The sequence below is a fragment of the Sciurus carolinensis genome, chromosome 4 (assembly GCF_902686445.1).
Source record: "Sciurus carolinensis chromosome 4, mSciCar1.2, whole genome shotgun sequence".
Taxonomy (NCBI): Eukaryota; Metazoa; Chordata; class Mammalia; order Rodentia; family Sciuridae; genus Sciurus; species Sciurus carolinensis.
The window spans coordinates 5,033,713-5,059,789 of NC_062216.1; the positions used below are offsets into that span (position 1 = coordinate 5,033,713).

A 26,077-nucleotide genomic window follows, 5' to 3' on the forward strand; every position below is an offset into this window, starting at 1 on the left:
TGTGTGCTCTGATGATGGGGTGGCTGCCCAAACGCGGCCGGCCATGCTGCCGTGGCCACAGGAGCAGCAGAGGTCTGTACGTCAGTCTTCTAAGGCGTGGATCTGGGGGCCCGCTCCTGCTCTTGGGAAGGCCTCAGGCTGACCAGGCAGACTGAGGATCCCGGGAGTGGACATCGTTGGGTGAAGTGCCCCTTTAACCCAGGCCGCTGCTCCACAGGGGAGGCCCTGAAGGCAGGAGAGGACCAAGTGGCGTGGGAATGCTGTGCTAACTCAGAGCCAAATGGTTGACGCACTCAAAGCCCCTCCCCAGTACGGCCCTGCTGAGAAAAATGACACTCCAGCATGTGGGACTGCTGTGCAGGAGAGCACGGGCCTCAGAGCCGGAGGTGGCCACGACCGGGGGACGGGCTCCACAGAGCCTGCCTCGGAGTGGGACTGTGTGTCCGGGAACACGAAGCCCAGGAGGGCCCGAAGCAGGGCGCACCTGCCTGCTCTGGACAGGCCCAGGGGTGTGTGGGGAAGGGCCTGGAAGGGAGGCGGGGCCGCAGGCATGCTGCTCGGTGGCCTGAGCTAGACAGCGCACAGGGCCCATCAGGAGGGACAGTCAGAATGCCTCTGCGCTGGCAGGCGTGGGGACTCCAGTGACGGGCAGGTCGTGCGTGTTCGTCCCTTCAGACAACTGAAAGGCTGGTCACCAGGCCTTGCCGACATCTTGTTCTGTGGGGTCTTCGCTTGTTTGCTTTTGATACTCGGCCTTGAACCCGGGGCCTCTCTATCGCTCCGCTCCATCCCCACGCCTTCTTATTTAGAGCCAGGGCCTTGCTAAGTTGCCCGGGCTGACTTTAAACTTGTAATCCTCCTGCTTCAGCCGCCAGAGTTCCTGTAACTAGAGGCCTTTGCCACCACACCTGGCATGAAGATGTTTTAAGCAAAAAAAAAAAAAAAATTTTTTTAAGCATCAACAAAATATAAAGGCTATAAGAACATACCAGGCCCAAACTTAGATCAAGTCAGGCGCTCGAGGAATCACGTGGAACATGAGTCAGCCATGGCTCACACCAGAGCTGCCCCCTCAAGGCCTCCATGGGCTGGACAGAGACAAAGACCAGGACCCGAGCAAGTGGGAGCAACCAGTGAGCGTCTCCTCCCAGGGGACCCCACCTGCGCATCCGGTGGACAGCAACAAACCTTCCTCACCTCTGCAGGAGGCTGAGGAAGTGTGCCCTGAAAGCAGATGCCCCCCTGAGCACGTCACTCTGAGCGCACGCTTCTTGCAGCACAGGTGGGGTGGCTGGGAAAGGCCACCAGCCACGGCGAATTTTCCTGAAGGGGCCCAAAGCTGGTGACATCGGCTCCTACCCACCCCAGCCATGGTGGATGCAAAAGAGAATCCTCTCTGAAAGGGTGCATCTTCACCAGAGCTCTCAGAACATTCAGTTTCTCAAGGAAAACGAGTAACTCACAGGCAGAAATAAGCAAGCACACCAGGAATCCCAGTGCCATTAGCAAACATATGCAGAAAGAATAGCAAGAGCCCATTCGCGGAACTTCACGGGTGGAAGTCACCAGACATTTTGCAAAATAGCTGTAGTTCCTAGGTTCTCTTTCAGGGCTTCTGCAACAGAGAAGGAGCCACCAACTGTTCTGCCTCAAACACAGGAATTGTTCTCACAGCTCTGGAAGCTGGAGGTCTGTGACCAGGCGTGGGCAGGGCCCCCCAGGCCTGCTGAAACCTGCAGGGGTCCTTCCCTGCTCTCCCTGGCTTCCTGCAGGCTGCTGCTGTCCCTAGCCACCTTAGCCTATAGGGACCCACCCACGTTCTGCTGCCTTGTCTGGGGAGTGCTCCTGGGTGCGTCTGTGTTTCTTTGCTTGGCTGTCTGGTAATGGCACAGTCACGTGGCATTAGGAGCCGGCCTGCTGCTGCGACCTCCTCCTCACCACTTATCTCTACAGTGACCCTGTTTACCAGTACGCGCCGCTTCTGAGGCCCTGGGATTCAGACTGACCCTTACCATGTTCAAAGATACAAAATAAAATCGTGATGATACCTAAAGGGGTCAGAAAACTAAAGAAAAAAATTTGAGAATTTGAAAAGAAAACTGGTAGAAATTAAATAAATAAATAAAAAGCACTTGAACTTTGTAGTGTAAAGATCGTGTTCAACAAAATCAGACCCTGGAAGCCAAGAGGGCCGACGGGTGAGCTTCAGGATGGTCAAGGATGCAGTGCAGCCCAGGGAGATGGGCCCTGGGAGGGGCTGGAGCATGCAGCCAGAGGGCTGGTCCAGCCGAATTCCAGAAGAGAAGGACTCTTGGCCTTCCAAGAGCAGGTGGCTGCAGATTCTCCCATGGTGATGGACCAGACCAAGCCACAGGCTCAAAAAGCAGCAATGAAAGCAAACAGGATAAATGGCAGGATCCTGCACAGCAGTAAGAGGGCAGAGTCAAGGACAGGCTGTCCTCCAGCTTCTGGCCTGCAGTGGACGATGACTGGGGAGAAGGTGTGGCGGGGGTACAGTGTGTCTTTACGCGGTTTTCCTGTGACTGGTCACAACACACCCAGGGAGCTCTCCGATCCAGTGCAGGGGAGTCTGGGCTCAGAGTCGCCTGGGCTGGAGCAGGGAGACTGTCCAGTCTCACGACCAGTATGCACTCCAGCCTCGTTCAGCTGTCTTAAGTGGTACTCAGCAGTGCGTGGAGTGAGTGGAGAGCGGCCGTGTGAGTGACGTAAAGCATCACAGACGCGGTTTCTCCAGTTAGCCGCAGAGCCGCTCCATCCGCTGCTTCCCTGGCCACAGCTGCACCACGGCCTCGGTGGATTCTGCTTTTGCCCTATTCTCCTGACTCCTGGCCTGGCAGAGGGAGATAATAGTGGTAAATGAAGCAGACCCAGTCAGTAGAAAGGAGCCTCGGAGTGTCTCGGAGGTGCTGTAAGAGATTCAAAATGGAATAAGATCTGCAGGATACAGTCAGTGACGCGGTAACTTGAAAGTCCGTCCCTTCGGGAGGGCCTTTGTTGAGGGTTGTATTGTGTTCTCCTGTGTCCTTTCCTCGAAGTCCTAACCCCAGGACTGCAGAAGGCCACCGTTTGGAGTAGATGTGATCAGCTGAGCTGAGGCTGTTGTGAAGCAGCGTGGGCCCTCCGCCAGCAAGACTGGTGTCCTCTTCCAAGAAGACTGCGTGTGCGGGCACGGGCACCCTGGGGGGAGCGCCTCACGACACCCAGGGCAGCGGGCAGGTGAAGCTTCCCAGCCCAGGGCCCCAGGAGAGGCCGAGCAGATCCCCCTCGCAGGCCTCAGGGTAAACCAGGCCCGTCATGCCTTGACCTCAGGCTCTCGGCCGGACGGGAAAGCCACGCCCTTTGCCACGGCAGCCCTGTGAACTCACAAGCCTCACAAAGTTGGCCCTGGAAAGACCGTCACAGCATCTTGCTCCCAGGCAGCCCTGCCTGTCACTGCGCCATCTGCTGCACACGCCTCCTGTCTAACCCACGGGGAGAGATCCAGGCGGCACATGGGCCTTGCAGAGCTTCGTCTGGCAGCAGGGAAGCTGTTTCCTAGAAGTCTAAGGAACTGTCACGGCAGCCAGCCTTCAGGACGGCTCAGCCCAAACACGACTTCTCTGGGCAGCTGTCCCTGTCTCTGCAGGAAGGACAGAGCACGCCCACCTCAGGACCCCGCAAGTGGCCCTGTGGGGCCGGAGGCTCCTTATCTCCATCTGTCCTGCTGCTGCTGTTTCAAAAAGATACATACTGTTCATCAGCCACACCTACTGGCATAAACGCAGCAGCGTCTGCAATGAGGAAACCTCGCAATGCCCATGCAGGCAGGGCCCCTTCCCCTTCCACAGCTGCTCGCCTCAGCTTCCAGCCTGCCAGCCCCTCCACTGGCCTCCTCCTGGATGAGTCTTCCCTCGGTCAGCTGCCTGGGAGCTGTTGTAGGCCCCTGGACAGGTGAAGCCCAGCCCCTGAGCAGTGGGCTGCTATTCCCCAGCATCTGCAAGCCTGGGGCGTGGCCTCCTTACTCCGGGCTCCTTGAAGCCATGGTATTCCGTGGTTTCAGTGTAGCCCCCAACTTCTCTTCCCCTCATGCCCTGCAAAACCTGTTGCATCTGAGAGGATCCAGTGGATCTCCAGGTCAGCAGCTCCAAGCTGGATTAAATTATCCAGTGCACAGTGCCTGACACAAAATAGAGCATCCCAGGCAAACGCAACCGTCCGGCAAGCATACTGGAGCTTACGTCTGAAGCAGGTGTGCTTCTCCAAGCTTATTCTTCCAGACTATGCACAACACTTGTTCTGCTGCCCCTCTTCACACCATTTTTAGAAACACTTTAGACAGCTGCTAAAAGCCGAAGGTTTGCATTTGACCACCTTCCTCGTGACGAGTGTTTACTAATTGAGGGAAAAATAGTTTGCAATATGCCCCCAAACAGCAGTATTGTGTTAGATTTAGGAGGAGCCTCAGCACAGCGTAAGATCATCGTCCTGTGAGTTTTCAGTGGTGTTTCCTTTCGCTCAGTCATGGAAGATGTTGTGCACCTGTACAGGAGAAGCCAGCTTGGGAATTCTCAGCGAGCTCCTAGTCTAGAATGGTCTTCAGCCCGGTTAATCCAGAGCCTGTGTCCCCACCTGCCTGCAGAGGTGCACAAGAAGAGCCCACCCACACTGAGGTGGATCGTGCAGAGTGCCCTCTGTGAGGCAGTGGAAGTCCCCGCAGCCCCAGCGAAGCATGGGTCTCCCACGTAGGGAGCACTCACGCCTACTGGCAGATCGGAACCAGGTTCTCCTTTCAGTAACTGCCAAATATGACGCCCTGGCTCTGTCCCCAGGCATTGGCTGTCCCACGAGCAAGTCACCATGGTCTTTGAGCAGAGTACGCCGGAGTGCCTGCGATGGCTCATGGGAGAGGGAAACAGGCGGAAGTTCTTTCCTAGCCTGGTTATTTCTAGGGGACACTCAGCCAGAACCTGCAGCTGTTCACTATCCAATATCAGTTCTAAACATTTTAGTTGGCAAAAGAAAAGTGAGAAAACAAAAGGTTTGGGGCCTAAAGCTTTGGGAAACCCCTTTCCATAATGTGCTTACTTAGGCTTAAAAATATGCCTGTTTTCAGACCATAGGAACTGATGTTCAACTTTTCTAAGCCTGTTGTTTTTTTAGGAACACATTTTAAATGTTAAAGAGAAAAGTGCTAGATCACTTTCTAACATAATATAAATATCCTGCATGGTTGTTTTCTCCCGTTTTCAGAACACTCTACTTCATGACTGAAAATGCCCGTAATTTGGAGATAGTGGAGTGGGACAGACAGGGAGCCCACGGCACAGAGCTCTGCGTGGGAGGCATGCCCCGGACACACGTCCACCGGGCTCAACCCAGCATGCTTCCAGGTGGTTCCAAAAGTACTGTCATCCTCAGAGAGGAGAGTGGGGTCTGAGAAGGGTCTGTGGTCTTCTCAGGACAAGCAGAGGCCATTCAAGGGTCTGAGCAGATGCCCGCCCTCAGGGAGAGGGGCGGATGGACCGTGCCTTGTGCGGCCCAGACTCAGCAGCCGCTGGTGTTGTTTGGAATACGTTAGAAATTGGGAGCAGTAGGACTTCTCCAGCCCACACACTCAGTTATTCCTGGAACTGCTTCACAGGGCTGAGCCCCTGTCTAGCATTGAACCAGGCATCCAGGACAGACGGGGAAGCTGGGCAAGCTGGACGGGGATGTTCAGGCAGCACTGCAGGACGGGGGCTGCCAGACATCTGGAACCCCGCAGCCTTGGCCGCCTCCACTCCTTGAACACAGCCTCCGAGCCCCCTTCTGTAAATGGGAGCAGGGTGGGGGGACGTTGGAGAAGCCGGTGGCAGTGGCCAGGTGCCTGGTAGAGAGCCCATGCTCCTCCCCCTGACTAATGGCCAAAGAAAGATGTTACTAGGGACCCCATGGTGCAGAGCCATTCTCGTGGGAAGAGACAGTTCAGCCCCCATCTCCATCCACACTAGCAACTGAAAAACACATCCTGTTGGCAGAGTGGACTGTCCAGGACCCTCTGTATACCTCGTAGTTTGCATCATTCTGAGAAAACGAGATGGTTTTAGGAAAAAGCAAAGGACACCAGCAGCTCTTAGGTCACCAGGCATCCCAGGGGTTCTTAGTTGTGAGGGAAAGTTACTGATGTTTCCTAATGTGCGCAGAAATGAATTTTGCTGAGAAGATATTGAATGGTTAGATGACAGTGGTAATGGGGGGCACGTGTGGCCAGTGCCAGGCTCCTCCCCAACCCACACTGGCCTGTCCCACCCTGGCTTGACAGGCAGCAGCACCCACTCGCCCCCCGCACCGCAGCTCCAGGCAAGCCCCTGCCTGGGGTGAGGCGCTTCCTCAGACTCACGCCGCGGGTGAGGGGCCTCGCTGGCTGGGTCGTTGGCACCTGGCCTCTTACAGTGGAAACAATACAAGTCTAAACTGTTCTTCCGCATTTCAGTTTGAATATCGGAGGCAAAACTCTAATTTTATAAAAGTGTTTTCAGACTCAACACAGTGTTTCTGTGTTCCACACTTTTCTGTGGCAAATAAAAGGACTTATCAGGAATACAAAGAAAGTCCTCCCTGGCTGTGGCTCCTTGGGGACAGGAGGTGTGGGCCTCCAAAAGGCCCAGGTGAGTCAGCACGAGTCCCCTGGGGAGGGCCGCCTCCACCCCGCGGCTGTCCCAGGCGCTTCCTCTGAATGAGACGGTTTGGGCGAATTCCACCGGGAGGTTGCATCTGCTTGTGGTCACCACAGCTGGACGGTGGCCAGCAGTGGCAGCTGTCTGAGGGCCCTTCCCAGGGGTGGGCTGCCCTGAGTCCACGGAGCAGTCGTCACCCTATCTGCTGCCTCAGGTTTACTTGAGACCCTCAGACCTACAGGTAGGGGCTCTGGAAGCTTTTCCACCATCTCCCGGGTCTGCCTTTCTAAGCATCACCAACCTAGAAGAGCGCCGCCAAGGCCTTTTCTCTTATTAAAGCTGACTTGCAGTATCAGGCATCACTTCCATCCTGTTGCTTTGGCTGGATTCCTTCCCACGCAGGCCATTAGGGCACGAGTGGATTTGAATCCCCTGCACGTGCACCTGCTGCTCCTCCTTGTAAAGGCTGACGGCGGAAAAGCCGGACAGTCATGCTGTGAGGTGGCGGGCAGGTTGCTGGACCTGCAAGCGGGCGTGGCTTCTCTGTCTCCTTTGTCACCTTCGCTCAGCTCTGACCAACAGAGCCTGTCTCTGGTGGACGCTGAAGCCATCCTTCCTTAGCCAGTCAGCCGGCAGTCACACAGTGGGGACTCACTCAAGGTCGCAAGCTCCTCTGAGAAGATGCTACTGCCGCCCTGGAGGTGGGTCCTGGGCTGCCTTCTGATCGAGCTCAGCCCGCACACGGTGGTCTCTGCGGACCTGATGAGACCACCACCCTTCCAGCAGGACTGGGCATCTGCCATCTTCCAGTCATGGGCTCGGAAATGCACAGTTGAGAGGCACTCTGTCAAAGGGAATCCGAAACAAAGGCAGGTGCCAGGAGGAAACCAGACACAGTCCCCTGTGGCCGTGGGAGGCGATAAGGCGGGAAGGGAGCTGGGGGCGGCGCCCGGGCCGTGCGTGTGGTGGGCAGAGGAGCTGGGTAGGAGTGAGTTTTGGCAAGATTGTTGTGGCAGTGCCGTTCAGGACGGGCTGGAGGGACCAGCCTCTGGGAAGCGTTCCCTGGAAGCCAGCGCTGGCTTGAGCTTAACATCACACACCATTTTGTCCCTCAAACCTCCCGCAGAGTGGACATCCTGAGTTAAAACTGCGTGTGACAGTTCCCATCTGGCGGGAGTCTCCCTGCCACAGAGCACGGTGGGAGCCGGCTTCTCGGCGGCAGCCCTACCGTCGGTAAGAACCTTGCTCCGCCACCCAGGACTTTGCCTTCAGCCCTGGGCCGCGGCCTCTGCCCGTGCTCCCCGGGGTTGTGAGTGCCCCCTGATTTCTGTTGTCGATGACTTGTATCATTCCACGGGTGTGCGTGACGTCTCTGGTGGTCTGGATCGTGTCGACCACACGTCTTGATGATGGCTCTTTCATGAAAAAAATCGCCCACTGAAGTCTGGCACGTACAGAGCCCCTGGGCCGACTTCTCCCTGGGCCTCGCTCGAGTCCAGCTGGACGTCCTCAGGATTTTCTATCCCAGGGTCCACTGCCAGCGCGCACTCTTGTTCTGTTCCGCTTCCGGCTGGTCCAGCTGTAATTCCTGGTGTCGCTTCCACAGGGCAGAGTCCCTTCCCAGCCTGTGGTCCGATGGCTTCGGGCAGCTGTCCTCAGAGGCGTGGTGGCTTCACACTGCAGACGCACAGCAGTGTTGGTCCTCGACTCTGATGGCTGGACATTTGAGTGGTGGCCAGTTTTCAACTGCCGTGAATCTGATTATGACTTTTGGCATGGATTCATGTGTAGTCATAAGTCACTTGGTAATATTTCAGGAAAAGAGCCGTCTTGGGGCTTAGATGGTTTCTCGTGGTCTCGGAAAGTTCCCAGTGATAATGGTGTGACCCAGTGCATCTTTTTTAAATTTTTTTTTTAGTTTTTAACTTGTTCTCATTCGTCATACCTGACAGTAGAACACATTTTGTCTCCTTGTACATGAATGAAGCACAACTTCTCCTTCCGCTGGCTGTACTTGGTGCGGAGTCACACCAGCACTGTAGTCATAGGCGTACATGGGTGACAATGTCTCATTCCACCGTCCTTCCCACCCCCAGGCCCCCTCTCCTCCCCTCCAGTCACTCCCCTCTGCCCAATCCAAGTTCCCTCATTCTTCACTACCCTGCCCCCATTATGGGTCAGCATCTATTTATCAGAGAAAACATTTGGCCTTCAGTTTTGGGGGTTTGGCTTACTTCACTTAGCATGATATTCTGCCATAATTTCATTCTTCTTTAAGGCTGAGTAGTATTCCATTGTGTATGTGTACCACATTTTCTTTACCCATGCATCTGTTAAGTGGCCCCTAGGTTGGTTCCATAGCTTAGCTATTGTGAATTGAGCTGCTATGAACATGGATGTGACTGCCTTACTGTAGTGTGCTGATTTTAAGTCCTCTGGGTATAAACCAAGGAGTGGAGTGGGATGACTACCCAGTGTGTCTTCATGGGAGCACATGTTGCTTGCAAGGACATGTGGTGGATCAGGAAGCAGGTGCTGGCAGACTGGCCAGAGAGCCCAGACGGAGGCCAGCAGTTAGCACGCAGGACCACATGGCAGGGCACGCTGTTCCAGCTGTGCAGGTGATGTGGCGAGATCCTGGGCCCAGCCACCAGGTGTCTGACCGGCGTGCCGCCCCTGAGGAAGCCCTCCAACAGGCCCAGGGGGTGTCAGCTCTCTGAACCATTTCGTCCCAAACTGTTTAGAATCCGGCCGTCAGGGGGAGCAGAGGTGAGAAGAGTTTTCAGTTTGCCAGACGAGGCTGTCGGGCCAGCCGTGGGGGGTGGACGGAGCTGGTGGATGGCAGCTGGTGGATGGCAGGCTGGTGCCCGTTCCTGGGGGGCAGACCCCCACTGCCCGCACCTCGTCCACCTCCCTGGGCAGGGCCGGCAGCTGCAGTGCCATTTTCAAAGCAAAACAATCACAGGAGCCGAGCGTGGTGTCTTGTGCCTTTAATCCTGGCAGCTTGGGGGGCGGAGACAGGAGGATGGCAAGTTCAAAGGCAGCCTCAGCAGGAGCAGGGCACTAAGCAACTCAGCGAGACAGCGAGACCCTGCCTCTAAATAAAGTGCAAAACAGGGCTGGGGTGTGCCTCAGTGGTCGAGTGCCCCGAGTTCCACCCCCGGTACCCCCACCCCCAGAGATCACACAGCCATCCTTCTGTGAAGGCGCCCACCCTTACAGGAGCCATACAGCTCATTTAACGTTTTGAAAAGGAGCAACGACCAAGTGTCCTTGTGAGAACACGTGGAAAACAAGCAGGTGGTTGGAAGGAATATTCCATGAGCTCTTTGAGGCGAGGGCGAGGCGCCGCCTCTCCTCCGCTCCCCTGGTGCCTCAGAGGAGAGAGCCGAGCAGCCTCAGGGGAGCCGGTTCCTCGGCTGGTAGAGAGGAGCGCATCGGTTTGGAGCAGTGCTGCGCCGGGTGGGGCGGTGTCCATGTTCCACCCGGTCTCCAGATCCTTCTCTGCTTCCCCCTCCGCCTCACCCGTCTCCAGGTGAAGGAAGAGCAGTCTTGGTCAGCGTCCATTTTAAATGTCACCCACCTCCCAGGCTCAGTCAAGCCCGGCGCTCTGCTGCCCAGCCGGCCAGCCCCACCCCCCGACCGGACGCCTGAGGCTGGGGGAGGCTCTAATGGCAGGCGTCGCTTCACTTGTGCTCATAGACGTGGCCGAGGTGGAAGAGCAGAGGTGACAACCCTGGGAAGGTGGAAGGGTGGTCACCGAAGCCGTTCCTCTGCTTAGACAAATGGATTCTTCTTGATCGGCTTGAAAATCAGAATCTGCCTGATCAATTAGGAACTTAACCAGTCTGCAGAAGCCTGGCTGATCCATCGGCAGGAAGGAGCATCTTGGGCCTCCTCTCTGGGGGCCAGGCCTGTGCTCCAGCGGTGGACAGTGGGATCTTAGGCAGAGACCGTTCTGAGGCGCTCGGGCCTTCACCATGTGCCTCTCACTTACCAAGGATTGTTTTTCCTTCTTTTTTTTTTTTTTTTTTTTTTTTTTGTGGTGCTGGGGATTTGAACCCAGGGCCTTGTGCTTGCAAGGCAAGCGCTCTACCAACTGAGCTATCTCCCCAGCCCCTGTTTTTCCTTCTTAAAGGGCAACCGATGCCCCGGTTTATGGGAATCTCTCTCAGTACCGATCGGAAGCGGGTGAAGCGTATTTGTGTTCACTTCCTCTCTTTGCTCATGTTTTATGACTGAGGATATTGACATGAAAACAGGATCTCAGTAGCCACTGAGTTCACCCACTGCTGAGTTCCCACCAGAAATTCCAGGCTTTGTGACATCAGCGTGCGCTGCTCCGGTGTCGTTTCAGGAGCAGGCATCTGGAAGTGATGAAATCCTGCACAACAGCCTTTGTTTTCAGGAAGAGGAGCCTGTGCGTGTTTTCAGGAGGAAGCCAGCTCCACCGCGCCTACCAGGGGCCGTCATCGCCACCTTCCTCTCACTGCGGTTTTACCACGCGGGGCGGTAAACCGGGTGCATCCTTCGTTAGCCAGCACTCCTCCAGGTTTCCTCGGTGATCCATGTAGACACAAAGCCCAGGACACGCAGGTTCCAGATGAGTGTAGGGCTGCTCAACTGCCTGGTGGCAGGACTGGAGGGGCCTGAAGATGCCCAGCATCGGCTGGGATGCGTCTGTCTTTTGAAAGGAGCCTGATAAAAAGTCTCAGATATCCATACCTAAAAAAGGTGCACTGACCCCCAGAAATAATCTTGCTCTTCTGTTTTCCAAATGCTTCCTTCTTGCAAAGCTGTGTGCATTAAGGAGCTCTTTATAACAGCAGGAAGCAGAGAGTGAGGGACACTCGGGATGGTGTGTGAGTGAGCCACGCCAAGCAAAAGGTCACCATGGGGTGTGTCCGGTGGGTGGGACAGTGTTATGTATGATGTCAGGTGAGAACGGCTCGTTCCAACTCTGCGGCCATCGCACTTTCGAGTGGGACCCTCAAGTGACGCTGTGGCAGGTGGGCTGGTCACAGGGCATGCGCACACTGCTCCACCTCTCAGGTCAGCCTGCCGGCCTTCGCTGCATGGAGGAGAGTCTCAGGTGAGTTCTCTGAAGGTGTGATAGGCCTCAGGAACCGGAACACAGGCCATGAACAAAGAGTGAGAGGGACCCTGGGCAAGAAGCTGCAGAGCTTGGTGGCTTCTCAGCCTCGGGCCGGATGGCGCCCAGCCACAGGAACTGCAGGCTCTGGGCTCAGATGACCAAGGGCCTCATGGAATCTGACCCTCAAGCCAGTTTTCCTGAATGGCATGCTGGGTGCCAGTCTCTTGAGACGTTGTCACAAGCAGTCACTTACAAAAACAAACAAAATGAACAAGGAGCACACACAAGTAAAAGAAAACACCAGTGATAAATTCTGAAGAGTGTCAGCGGAAGAGCCGGTTAGAGTTCCCAAGTTCTCTTCCACGGGTTCTTATGCCTCTCTCAGAGAACCCCGGGTCGGCGAAAAGTGCCCGTCATCCGTGAGGACGTGGCAGCTGCGGGAGGCCCCCTCAGGCCAGGGGCATGCGACCTCGGGCCCCGTCTTCCTGCTGCCGGGAGCGTCCTCTCTCTGCACAGGGACTGTCGAGGACCCCGCTTCCCACGGTCACTGTGTGCACCATTCTTGGCTACACTGCCACTGAACTCCGGGGCTGCTGTCCAGGGAGGCCTGGATCCCGCGCAGCGTTCACAGGCTATCAGACACCGAGTGAGGACCCTGCTGAGGAGCTCCCTCACTGCTGGCCCTGAAGTAGTCTGTCACAGTCACGGAATGTCCCTGCGGGAGCCAACCCGCGTGTGGAGCAGCTGTCCAAGGAGCATGAGGACCCTTCCCTGCTGTCCCCAGGTGTTAAGAGCCCAAATGTCCTCGAGTGCGACAGCAGCGTGAGCCCCGCAGAAGCTCCTGTGCAGCCTTCCTCCAGCATGCCTCACGTGCTGGGCACCGGGCGGCGTGAAGGTGCTTTATTCCAGGACACGCGACTTAGAGAAGCAAATAATGCGTCAGCGGTGAAGTCCGCAGGTTGAATTTCATAGAAACATCTCCAAGAGATGCCCAGCTTCTGAGGGAAGGTGACTTCCACAGGAGCGACCGTCTGAAACTCGCAGGGGTCCTCCTCCCGACCTGTGGCAAGGTTCGGCTTATTGAAACACAGAAGGCAGAGTCCAAAGTGAGTCTGTGTGTGTAGCTAGGCTGCAGGTGTGAGTGTCGCGTTCACTGTGAAATCTCTTCAGATCCGCTGCACGTGGGAAACTTTTCAGAATAACATGCCAGGGAAACCTCAGGGCAAACAGAAAGGGAGCCAGGTGGGGCCACCCCAGAACGTCATCACCAGTGACCACACTCTTTTACGCCAATGTTTGTGAAGTATTTTAAGCATATAGAGAACTGTAAAAAATGTATAATACCCATGTTCCTCCCTCCCAGCTTCATCAGCTCTTAACATTGGTTACAGATGTGTTTGCTTTTCATAAATAAAATATTAAAAGTATGACAAAATTGTAGCAGATGTTGTGAAGTTAGAGCTCCCTGCACTTCCCTCCCCCGGGCCATCCTTCTTCCTCACGCCCCAGAGGAAAGGCAGCTGGCTTGCCTCTGGCCACCGCAGGTGTGGCTCCAGGTCACCTCGTGTACAGCTCAGGGAGGTGCCCGCACGGGCTGAGCATGCTGGGCAGGAACGTGCACCTCAGCGTCCTAGGAGACGGATGAGTTTCTTCCCAGCTCAGTTTCTTCATCTGTTCAGTGGGGACGGTAACTCCCACCCAGCAGGCTTGCGTGGTGATTAACGGAGACGTCAGAACGCACTTCACACAGCTGGTTGCGGAGGACAGCAAGACAGCAGGCGTGGGGGGTGTGGAATGCCTGTGTGTTCCGAAGGGAGCCAGCCTCCTGGAACAGCAACCCCTGAGGGCCTCCAGGAGCGTCCAGCTCTCCTGCTGCCCCCCACACCAGCCCCTTCTCTGGCTTCCTGGGACCCGCCCTGCTGGAGGCTCTTGTCATAACCTCATGGGGTCATACTTCAAACACACAGTGGCTTTCCTGCAAGAGCCATTAGGTCTTTTCTCTTTAGAAATCAAATCACTATAGCAGTTGGCTGCGTTGATTTTACAAGTGGTCTGGACTGTTGTTTCTGTTGGTGGCAGTTTGGGGTTTGTTGTTGATAAACAAAGCTTTGTGCTTTCCTCCTCAGATGCTGCCTTGAACTGCAGCTCAGATACTCTTCCTGAGGGCCTGGTCCTCGCTGGCTGAGGAGAGGTCTCGGGCACCTTGGAAGTCCAAGTTCGAAGGGCATGTGACGGTGTGTTTTTGAGGTGGCACTCTGAAACTGGTGCCAGGGACTAGGCAGGAGGACCTCTGTTCCCCACCCCGTCTGAGGAAGGGGCTGTCCTGCTCTCAGAGACCCCCCGGCTGCTCTCAGTCTTTGGGTAGACAGAGCTTCCTAGATGGCTCCAGCCACCTCCTCCTTCCTGTCCCCTGTGTTTTCCTGTGTCCACGTTTTCTCTCGTTGGTTTGGGTGTCTGTCCAGGCCAGGCCGGCTGCTGTGTCCAGCAGGAGGAGGCGGAGGAAGCTGAAGAGCAGCTGGCGTGAGGGCCTGTGGAGCTTGGGCAGCCCCAGGACTTCTGCTTCTTCACTGGGTCCTGGGGAGTGTTCACGGCAGAGGATCCTCACTAAGAAAATCGTGAAGTAAACCAGAGCTGTGAGCCGGGTCCCGGGGGCTGCTGTGCTTCCTTGGCACGGGAGCCTGGTACGGGATTTTACCTGTGTTTTCCTCCTGTTCCAGCGCCGCGTAGGACAGAGAGCTTCCGAGCCCCGGACTCTTGGTAATTTCTCCACCAGCTTCACACCTGGCCCTGCATGGAAGCTGCTAGGACAATAGCAAAACATAAGCCATTGATCAGACTCAGAAACAGTGAAAGAACACAGGAACCCATCCACCCGTGTTGCTGGGGCAACCCGGGGGTAGGAGCCTGTCCACCTGTGTTGCTGGGGTAACATTTCACTTACATATTAACTAAGAACCTGTTGTAAATCTTAGACAATAAACTGGCATAACAGGCAATTTGTGGTGGAACGTGTCACTAACTTAGAGACTTTAAACAGGTTACTTGATTTTCTAGAAACGTGGTCCCCATCAGTGCAGCAGAGATGGCTCATTGCTACAAAGCTTTGCTGAGCACCCTCTGTGCCAGGCGCTGACCTGGTCTCAGAGGATGGGAGGATCCTGCCGTGGTGCAGAAGACACAGACAGGAAGGAAGGAATGGGTGAGCAAGGAGGATGCCTGCAGCAGGGGAGAGAACAAGGACTAAAACTAGAAGGTAGATCGGGAGGCAGGACGTCGAGCCGGGTTGGCAGCACTACACTGTCTTCTGGAGAGAACGAAGGAGTTGAAAGGGCAGCAGAGGGTAGCCAGGGGGAGCTGGGAGGGAGCTCCAGGACACGGCAGAGGAGCAGAGCCAGGCAGCCGACGAAGCGCAGCCCGCCGGGACTGAGACACGGGAGCACCGCACCTGAGTGGAGGGTCCCCTGCATCAGGTCTTCAGGGACATAGTCCAGCTGAGCGGAGGGGAAGAGCTGTTGGGTGGAGTAGATTAAATGGTAAGAGACAGAAACGAGTTTGCAGGAGAGTGAGATAAACCACAGGTAAAGGCATCTGGAGATGCCAGAGCACGTAAAAGTGATTCGGGATTAATTATTCCCACTTCACTAAAGAGAAGGTTTACTCCCCAGAAGCCTGAGAGTCGGATTAAGATTCACGCAGTGAGTAACAATGGCCGCATAGGAAAGCTTCCTTCCTCTTTAACAGTGTGTTCACTTACTTCTCATCTCGGTGTCCCTTGAGGCTGTCTGCACGCGCGTGTGCCCCGCACCCCTGCAGTGCCTCTCGCGTGTGCTGGCCACGCTGGAGTGAGCCATGAGTGCCCGGTTTTCTCCCACCTGCAAGGGGTGTGGGAGATTGTTTGGCCACGTTGTTGGCTCCAGCCTCGGCTGTGCCACTGACGGGCACTGCCCCTCTAACCATGTGCTTCCTCATGGGGAAAGGACATGGAGCCCTCTCCCTCCCTGAGCTCAGCCAGCTGCCGAGTGCCTGGACAGCCTGTCCTCTTTCCTGCATTGTCATTGCCTGCAGACAGTAAAGAAGTGGAGGGTCTGACTGTTGGAGACCCACAGGTCGGGATGCTTGCTCATTGTCGTGGTGCGGATGTTCTCTGTGCCTGTTCCCAGGCTGGCCCGGGACGTCTGGCCGTAGAACGTTGGGAGGCGACCCAGAGACGCAGGATGGGCAAGTTAGAAGGCCCGAAGTCTGGAGCCAACATGGAAAGTGGCGTGCAGGCCCACAGTGTGGGGAGGGGCAAGTGGAGACCTCGGGCCGCAGGGTCTCCAGCACAAAGCATTATGGCACCTGGCTCCGTCTTCCCAGCGAGCAGCACAGAGAATGAGAGAGATGCCGACAGACCAGAACTGGAAGGACCCAGCAAGACCAACGCCAGTCAACGCCTTTCAAGCTGGCACCCACAGCCTTCTCAACAGGTGATACGTTTGCGGTAGAGACTCTCCACTACCAACCACCAACGGCCCAGCCTGGGTTGGTGGCATGGAGAACAAGCGAAGAGCGAGAAAACAGCACAGGCGCTGTGGTCAGAGTCAGCAGCCAGGCGATTCCAAGGCAGAGTAAGTCAGCAGAGCATCTGGGCAGTTCTGGGTAGTTCTATAGACCAACCACACTTGCAGGCAGGAAAAGAGCAGTAGTGCCCATTGGTTCAGAGAAGGGCATGTCCACCAAGGCCGGTGACAGCCCTCCTGGTTCCTGGCACTGTTTCCAACACTTCCTCAACCTCCCTGTCTGCCATGAGGTCACAGCCTTGCCTGCCTGCGAGCCTGCTGGTCAGAGCGACATGCGTGGTTTCCTGGGTAGGGGGCCTGGGTCCCCTGGAGGCTCCCTGGGGCTGCCTCCCTTCATTGCCCTCCCCTTCATACAGAGGCAACATTGAGAAAAGGGCAGCAGGCGGGACACCAGGGTTTCACCTTGTCTTGTGCCTTTGGTAGACATTAGGCGCCTAGAGGAGATTGCCCGAAGACAAGGCTAAAATGTGGACCATAAAACCAGGGTGCAAATGTGCCTTGTAAGGTGGATTCTGTGCTTGGCACTGGAAATCCTGGAGACAGTGCCGAGAAAGGAAACTGCAAACAGCCCCAAGTCCTAGAGCCCACCAGTCCAGAAAGTTCCCCAGCTCAGCTGGGGTTCCCTGGTTTTCTCCAGGGGCTGCTGCTGCTGCAGACAGACCCAGCTAGCTGAGGGCTCAGCTCTGGGGAGGGAGAGGGCACTTCCCAACATGCCTGTTTCTGGCAGCACGTGCTGCAAGGTGGTCCTGCTCTCCTCAGCCTCCGGTTGGAGCGAGATACTTCTGGACTCCTTGGCAAGTGTGAGCCTACATGATCTCCTTCCTCTCCCACAGAGGAACCTCCTGGGCAGGTGCTGACCCTCCATGTACCTGGCTCCTTAGAGTAAGTGTGAGCTGCACAAAGGCAACACAGACGCTGCTGCTGTTCTCTGCCCTTGACCAGCCTTTCCGAGCAAGCACTGGCCGCTGCTGGCCAAGTGGGGCCCCGTTCCTCATGCCACTGTTCCGTCCAGTCAACACCGGCTCCCCCACAAGGAAGTGAGGACGTTCCCATGCACAGAGGGGATGGGAAGGAGAAAGGGGGCAGCCCTGGCACAAAGGCAGTCACTAGCCCCAGTAATCACCCAGCGTGCACCTTGGAAAGCTGGAGGGTTGTGAGCGCGACCTGGGGAGCCAGGCTAGGAAACTAGTCTGGGAAGCATTTCAGAGTCCCACAGAATCTGTGCAGGGAAGGGAGGGTCAGAGGGAGTGGGCAGAGCTGAGTCCCTGGAACTTGAGACCAAAGAGCCTGTGAAGGAGCCGGGCTCAGTCCTCGGCCTCAGACACCCAGGAGAGAGCAGTTTCGGTGCTCATGGGCCCAGCGCCGTCCAGGCTGGCGGCATAAGGAGTGGCCAGTGGTGGCAGGGCGTGTGGCCTCTGGCATACACTGTCCTCGGCGTGGCGGCCTTCCCTCTGTGATGACGAGAGTGACTGCTGTCCTCCACAGCCCCATCTCTGCCGCTCGAGTGAAAGCGGACACGCACACGCGTGTGGGCGAGGCGCATCTCTGCTGCAGCCGCTGGTCACCCGGGAAGGCCGGGCAGAGCACGCTCTGTAGCTCTGCCCGGTGCGACTAACCGGAGAGCTGACCCAGCCTGGAAGGGGCCGCAGGCGGAGCTGGAAAGAGGCGCTCACCGGAGGGTGGCATTCCTGATGGCGGCCGCACGGCAGCTGGGTCAGCGCGTTTCCCGCTGTGATCTCTAAGTTAACACAGGGAGCTTTGCTCTCACTTGCACTTGATACCAAAAGTGCACGTGCACACACACGACCCTGCTTGACCGGGGGGGAGGGAAGCAGAGGGTCCTAGCGACTTCTGATCAGTGAAACCATGAAGCATTAACTCTATTCCTATGTTACTTCTTTGAGCAAACACGTCCCAGGCTTTGAAAAGTCCTGATAAAAGTGAAAATGCACGGAGGACCGCGAATGTGGACGCCCTTTCAGCTCCACTTCCGCAGCCGTGTAAATAGGAAGCCTCTTCCTCATCCCAGTCCCTTAAAAAGAAACCTTGATGTCCTTACGTGATTACCTAAAAGGAGCGCCTTCCTCCGCGCGGACGGAAGGACATGCTTCTGAGAATGCTAAGCGTGTGACAGGAATTATTGATACCTTTGGAATTCTGTTTCAAGTGACTCAGGCTCTTTAAGCCATCACCTAGGAATTAGTCAGGGACCGTGTGACGCCAGTCCCCCGCCGCTGCAGACAGCAGGGCCCAGCGAGCGCACGACCTGCCCAGGCTCTGCTTTTGTGCGTTATTCTGGCTGTGATGAATGATGCCTGTTTTCCTCCCACTTTAATTAGAATGTTTTTACATTTGCCAAAGAAAATGTTGGAATGGAGACAAAAAACCTGAAATTATAGGAACAGGGCTTGATGTAATAGCTTATTTGTGAAGGAAACACAACTTGTTTGGTATTTTATTGAAGCAGGAAGTTCAGAACCTCAGAACACACAAGTAGAACAAATTCTCAGGTGCTCGCTGAGTCATCTGTTGTTGGAAGTAGGCTCTGGTAGTTTTCCCTTGATGTACTTTTTATCTTCATTCTGTTATTTTCTAAAGGAGTGGGGGTCAGGTGGAGGTAGGAAATTACACAGAGATCCAATTAGAGATTGTGTGCTTTTGAAAAAAATCCACTCAAGATTAAACAAATAAAACAAGCAGGAAGTGCCCTTGAACACAGATGCATTCTCCCCGTTACCTGCGCACAGAGCGAGGGAAAGCGAGTGGAACGAGACACTGCCCCCACGAGTGACCGGGGTCAGGGGGGTGATTGGAGGTTAATAAAGATGAAGAGGTTGTGCTTTTATTTCTGTACCTTCTGCCGGCCAGTAAGTGGTCAGCAGAGTAACTTAACTGCGGGAGCTAGTTGGTTCACAGAGAATTGAGAAGTGTCTGCAGCTGAGTTGGTTCACACGGAAATCTTTAGGTTAGAATTTACAGTCCTTCTCGAAAAAGTTAGGCCACGATGCTGCTTTAAAATATGCAAAACCAGGGCTGGGGATATAGCTCAGTTGGTAGAGTGCTTGCCTCATATGCATGAGGTCCTGAGTTCAATCCCCAGTACCACCAAAAAAAGAAAAAGAAAAAGATTCACAATACAAAATATGCAAAACCACAGCCACCCTGTCAGGGCTCCGAGTTCGATGCTGTGCCAACAGGTCAAGTGGAGCTTCGTGAGGGGTCCGGGGAGGGTTGGAGATGGAGGGTCGAGGCTCCTAACTTGCCCTGACGGGGGCCTGTCCACTGCCCTTCCGCTCAGCAACCTCAGGGCTAGCTAGCTTTCCTCTTGGGAGCTGCAGCTCTTCATTGTGATGTGTAAGAGTCAGCGTCTCTCGGTCCATTTCTGCCTGACCCCCCGTGTTGTTGGAGTGCTGGCCCTGCTCCCGGAGTCGGTCAGCGGCCTGCCCTGGGGTCTGGGCGGTGGGCCTCACACTGGCCACATGTCCAGCTTGCCCCCACCAGAGACAGGTGCAGCCTGCCCTGCCATATCTTTTCCCACACTAGCCAGAGCTGTAAACGTGGAGAGGTAAGAACACGACCTCCATACAGAAAGGCTTCTCTTAGTAAGGTTTTTGTTCACTGATTAAATAACACTAAACAAAATAACATTACTGTGAAAGAAAGGGTCTCTGGGGGTCTTAAAGCATTGTTTGGATAAAGGATGCCATAGATCATAAAGTGATTCACAGAATGCCACGGCAGGCTACTGGCGGGAGGTCTGCCTCCAGACAGACGCCCCCGGCTCTCTGCACAGGTGCAGCTACCTGCAGAGGCGGTCTGATCGGACAGCATGGAAGGCCACGGCACAGACGCCTCCGCTGGGCCCGAGTCTCGTGAGCGGTTCATAGATGCTAACTGTGCCCTCACAGAGGCAGGTGAGGAGGCCCACAGCACGGCGGGGTAAGCAAGGTAGACATTAAGGACAGGAACCCCCAGCAAGGAGAGTGTCCTGTGAGCCGGCCCAGCCAGCACACGCCCAGCACCTCACCACAGTGCTGGGCGCCCGGCAGCTGCTGCTTCCTCCCGCATCCCGACACTGCTGTCTGTGAACTTCGCACCTGTGCCTTTGGAGAAGAGATTTCTGCCTCTGAATCTCTAGGGACTTCCCTTTGTGCGCAGGTTCAAGGGCAGACTCCAAAGCACCGCATTTAAGACCCTTCCCCAAACCTGCTCTCAGCTCCCGCCCCTCCCACCCAGTGCCAGCCGCCCACACAGGAACCAGCTGTTAGTCTCCCTCCTGCCAGGCCACCGAGGCCACCAAGACACATACATACATGCCACACGTGCACATTACAAATGTAGCACGTGTACACACTCACATGTATACAGACCAGCACAGGCATTTAATACCCGCACACATCATACACATACCTGACAGTCACAGCACACGTGCAGCGCCCACCCACTACCTTACACACACACACACACACACACACACACACACACACCATACACACACGCTTTCCTAGTTATGTAAAGGACAAGCATTCCTCAGAAATTCCAAAAAAATTCCACCCTTTTATGATCTCATAGTAATGCTTTTACATCACAAGTATAAATACTAGAGCACAAAAAGGATGGTCAATGTACTGTGGTTTAATTAATTACTTCTGTGTGTCTCTTCTGCTAGCTTATGAGCTTCCCAAAAGCAGGGTTCACTTTTTAAGTTTTTTTTCTTAAAACCCTGTATTGCACACTGAAGACACTCCATAAGATTGGAAAGATGCCAACTGGGTTTAAAATTTAGGACAATCAGTGTCCTTGGGCAGAAAACTCTGGAGGGTGCTCAGGATGGAGGGGTGTTGGGGCCAAATGGTAGAGAGCGAACCGTGGTCCTCGCCCCTGAGCTAGCAAGGTGTGGAGCAAGAGAGGCATGTTGTCCACGTCTGGTGAGAATTTCCAGGCAGCGATGAGGCCCTGAAACGAAGGAGGTGGGACTGAGTCCTGATGAGGTGGAGCTGCACCCAGAGGTGTCCAGCAACTCCTGAGCCACAGCTCGGCCATGAAAAGCAGATGGGGAAGAAAGGATAGGAGGGAGCAGTGAGGGGAGGGCTGCGGCTGTGCCCCCAGCCCCGCGACCTGACCTGCCGACCTCGGAGCGTTTCCTTTCCCCAGGCTGGAGAATTCCTGGTCAGCCTTTGTTGCTGGCTGTCTGGTGTGTCCCTTTTGCTTGTTGTTTACGCCTCCAGGTATTTGTAGACAGATCTTATCTCCTTCCCTCTTAGTCACCTCTTGGCCAGGCTCTGCATGTTTGGCTCCTTTAAACTCTACTCCCGGGTCTGACCTCTCGCCACGCTCTGAAGCATATTTGTTTTGTGTTTTCAGATGTTATTCCGTTTGGACTATTTTAAGAGATGCAATAAACTAAATAAGGCCTGGCCTAAATAAGAACGGTCTTGAAATAGAAAAAAATAATGTTAAGTGTATTTGTTAAATGAAATGAAGATGTATCTGTGTGCATGTGTGTATACTGTGTCCGCGTGTCTGTGTTGTTCACGTGCACACGTGTACATAAGCGTGCTGTGACACACAGCCAGTAAGCTGTAAACCCAGGCAGCCTTCCCCTGAGGGCTGTGACGTCACTCGCTCCTCTTCTCCCAAAGCGCAAGTCTGCAGCCTGAATTCTCCAGGTTTTCCCAGGAACAGATCCATTCTAAAATCTAAAGAAAACGAGCAAATTAAAAAGCACAGTGGCTGCTGCCCACCTCCCGGCTGCCCTGGAGTCCGGCCATTTCTGTGAGGTCCTGGGGCAGGTAGGAGTGCGCTTGTTCTCACGCCCCTGTTCACTGCAGAGCTTTCGGAGGGCCAGCTCATTTGCCTGAGGTTTTCTCTGCAACTGCAGTAGCCGTGGGGTGAGGTGGTAACTGGATGCGGAGGGACCCCGGACACTGGGAGCTCCTTGGGCCAGTGGGGTGGTCGTGTTACCTCAGTGTGTCAAAATCATCACATGCACCTTGTAAACGGGTGCATTTTGCTGCTCATACTTGATGCTTCAGCAGAGCCGAATTTAAAACATACCCATTGCTAGAAAGGACCCCATGTGGCTCCACATCTGCGCGAGTGGCCAGTGCCCTCCCACCCCAGGGCACTTCCATTTTAAGATATGAATAAGGTTAAAGGCCCTGACAGGGAGACGTGGGAGGGGGATTGGGGGTAGAAGTACCTTCCTTGCCATCAGTAAATTGCCTGGACACCACTTATTCATAAGGCTAACCTTGGTTTCAAATTAGTAAACAGAAGCCGGTTACAGCTACTACGCGGAAAGCAGGTTACACAGGCTTCAAGGAGAGACCCAGCCTGGGCTTAGTCTCCAGCCCTGAAGCCATCGCTGTTCCCTCAAATCCAGAGTCGCTGTTCTGCCTGATGTAACTCTGCATCACAGTCAAAGGCAGGGCCATGAAGCAAAATGTGCTTTTGATAATACTTGATTATCGTACGCGGCAGTTTGAGAAATGATCTGGCAAAAATAAGGACGTTTATGAGACAGCAAGTCCAGATTCCTGCTAGTCATCTTGTTGGTCTTGGTATGACTCGTTACTTCACTGGGCACTTGGACTTGGCTCCCTGGGTCCTCACAGCCCCGTGAGCTGCAGGAGACAAGCCAACAGGCTGAGACTGGGGTGCCCGACAGGCCCCGTGTGGCTGGCCTTGCTCCATGAGCTGGTGGCAGCATGTGGGGACGTGGCTCCCCAGGGTCCTCACCTGGGGTCTGGCGTCGTTGGTGAGAACAAGGCCCTGCAGCATTTGAACAGCACAGCTTCCTGGGTGATGTTAACGTGCCCCTGGAGTAAGAGCTGCTCCTCGGAGGAATGAGGAGGTAGACCCCGGCCTGTCAGGGGGTGGCTCTTCCAGATGTCTGCTCAGAACACCCAGCTCTGAATTATGCTGTGGACTCGCTCTAGGATTGACATAGGTTTATAGATCTCTGGCGATCTATCAGTTTCTAAAGGATCAAATAAGAGATTCCAAGATAACCAAGGACTGATTTCCATATGTATTTTATCTCTGTTTTGGAAAAAACGAGAATTAAAAGCGATCAAGCCTTCAGAGCCAAGCGCTGCGGAAGGGTCGACATCATTGTGGCTAAATGTGTGAAGGCCCACGCAGCCCACCCAGCCCACCCGCAGACCGAGGACACACCAGGTTCAAGTTTTGACATACTTCTTGCAGTTATTGAAAACTACGAGGCTTGAAACCCAGATTTATGATGTTTTAAAAGTTATTTGTGGATTCCCAAGACGATTATGTTCCCATCACTTATGGAGCCTTTAAAACGCAAATGACGCTTTAAAAAAATCCGAGTTTGGCACAGAGCGCGTCCCAAAGTCTGTTGGGTAGCACTCAGTGAACGTAAGGAAGAAAGCCTGCGCCTTTGCCTAACCATCATCCGTCCTGGAGAACAGAAAGTTCCATTTATACATGACTCTTGGAAAAGCCCAGCCAGCAGACTCCTGGTGCACTGTTTTGCTTTGTGCTTAAAATGAAAATCTGGACGCGATTCCTGGGTCCGTGGGCGGCACCCAGCTTCCCAGCTGACAGGCCTTTCTGCCCCACCACAGCCTCGCACACTGTGCTTAGCCGTCCCCACGCTCCGCCAGCCGGCCCACCCTGTGGGGCTGCACCCTTCCCCTACCCTCACACCATTTTTCTTTCTCCATAAGTTCTTTGGAATTTCTTTCCATTTTGGTTTCTGAATCATTATAAAGCATTGTAGTGTTAAAGGGGTTTTATCAACCATGCTCCCGTGCTTGACTGCACACGTTTTTGCCTGAGGCCTCTCCTGCCAAGAACATAAGGATTCTCTAAATCATTTGCGCCATTTTTACTGGCCTTCGGAGTCTCCTGGCGTTGACGAGCTTTCGTCTCCCTGCTGTCAGCCTGTTGAATGCTCCGAGCGTCCAGATGTCTTAAACAGACGCAGATGTGTGGGGCTGGGATGGAGGCAGAGGCCGCTCCCCACCATCCTCAGAGCTCAGACCCGAGAAGTAAACTTGTGAGACGGGGCGGGTGGTGTCGAGGCTCTGGACTCTGCGTTCTCCTTTACCAGCCTATCACGCCAGGCGTTGTCTAAGAATTCTTTAAGGATGCGTGTCCCTATCTTTATGTGCACACACCCGTAACTCCCAGCAGTACCATAGTCTTTCTTACGAATAGGCTTAGAGGCAGTCGGTCAGCCTTGGCTCCTCTGCAGTGCCAGGTCCATTTCCTCGCCCGGCTCTCTGGCTATGGAGTGGCCCATAGTTTACTAAGCACCTTCTGGAATTTAGCAGTTAGGCACCTGGTGACATATGGAGCAGGATGAAAGCTGATCCCCACGGCAGCTCTGGGAGGTCATTGTCTGCTGTCGCTGAGGAAGCTAAGATCTAACAGGTCACAGAGCACAAGGTCTCACAACCAGGGCATGGAAGACCCCGGGCACCATATGCACACAGTGTCCCACGTTAGCAAGGAGATCAAGCTTGACATTGAACTGTGGGAATTCAATTAATTCAGACTGTTTGAAAGCAAAAGACTTTTGGTTACTGTTATAGAATAAAAGACCTGAATATCTTCAAATAGTTGCAAGAATGTAGAGTCCCAAATCCTAGGCAGCTGCCCCCATCAAGGAATCGATGGCTCTAAGACTGTCATACCCTCAAGGATCTGATGGCTATAAGACTGTCTTACCCTCAAGGATCTGATGGCTATAAGACTGTCTGACCCTCAAGGATCCGATGGCTATAAGACTGTCTTACCCTCAAGGATCTGATGGCTCTAAGACTGTCTTACCCTCAAGGATCTGATGGCTATAAGACTGTCTGACCCTCAAGGATCCGATGGCTCTAAGACTGTCTTACCCTCAAGGATCTGATGGCTATAAGACTGTCTTACCCTCAAGGATCCGATGGCTCTAAAACTGTCTTACCCTCAAGGATCCGATGGCTCTAAGACTGTCTTACCCTCAAGGATCCGATGGCTCTAAGACTGTTCTACCCTCAAGGATCTGATGGCTCTAAGACTGTCTTACCCTCACATTCAGAGGCGGCTCATCCTTCCCGGGCATGGTCACTCGGTGTACAGTGAGACACGTCTGGTTTGATTGCCTGTCCTGCCACGTGCCAGGAAGGCCAGCAGCCCGGCCACTCTGCCCTTCAGTCTCAGTAGCTGGTAACAGGTGCATCATGATAGGCCCTGCCTCCCAGGATTTTGTAGCAATCGCACAGAACATGGAAAGTGGCGAGAATGAATCCAGCAAACACATAGGATGCAAATACTCAGTAAATGTGAACAACCATTGTTTACTGTGTGATTGTTACTTTTAACAACTACACTGTGCTGACATCCTAATCTCAGCGAATGGGACCACTGGCTATCAGGTGATGCGAGCCAGACTCCCCGGGCCCCTACTCTCTGGGACCTGAGACGGTGAGACCAGCACAGTGCAGGGAGAAAGCACAAGGCCGTGACGCGATGCTCGTGTTTACTTAGGGACCTCCTGGGAGCCGGGCCCTGTGCATGGCCTAGTACCCATCTCTCCAGTGCGATTACACAGTGAAACTGGAGAATGAAGAGGGTCGAGGACTTACCCAAGGCCACACAGGCAGCAGGTAACAGCTGAGACTCAAGCCCAGGCTCTTCCCAGAGCCCACGCCTGCCCTGGTCCCACCACGTCATCCAGCCTCTCAGACTGGAAGAATGCAGAGGAGGTGACTCAGCAGTCATTGCAGTCTGGTAAATGGGACATTAGC

At 54.6% G+C, this 26,077-nt stretch overlaps 1 protein-coding gene and 1 non-coding gene across 3 annotated transcripts in view; both read left to right on the forward strand.

Annotated features, from left to right (window-relative positions):
- The window catches only part of Mcph1 (microcephalin 1), a 191,047-nt gene that overhangs the window by 141,846 nt on the left and 23,124 nt on the right, over positions 1 to 26,077 (forward strand). The window lies entirely within an intron of this gene.
- On the forward strand, positions 19,346 to 19,418 carry Trnam-cau (transfer RNA methionine (anticodon CAU)). Its single transcript has one exon. It is a non-coding gene; the product is annotated as a tRNA-Met (tRNA).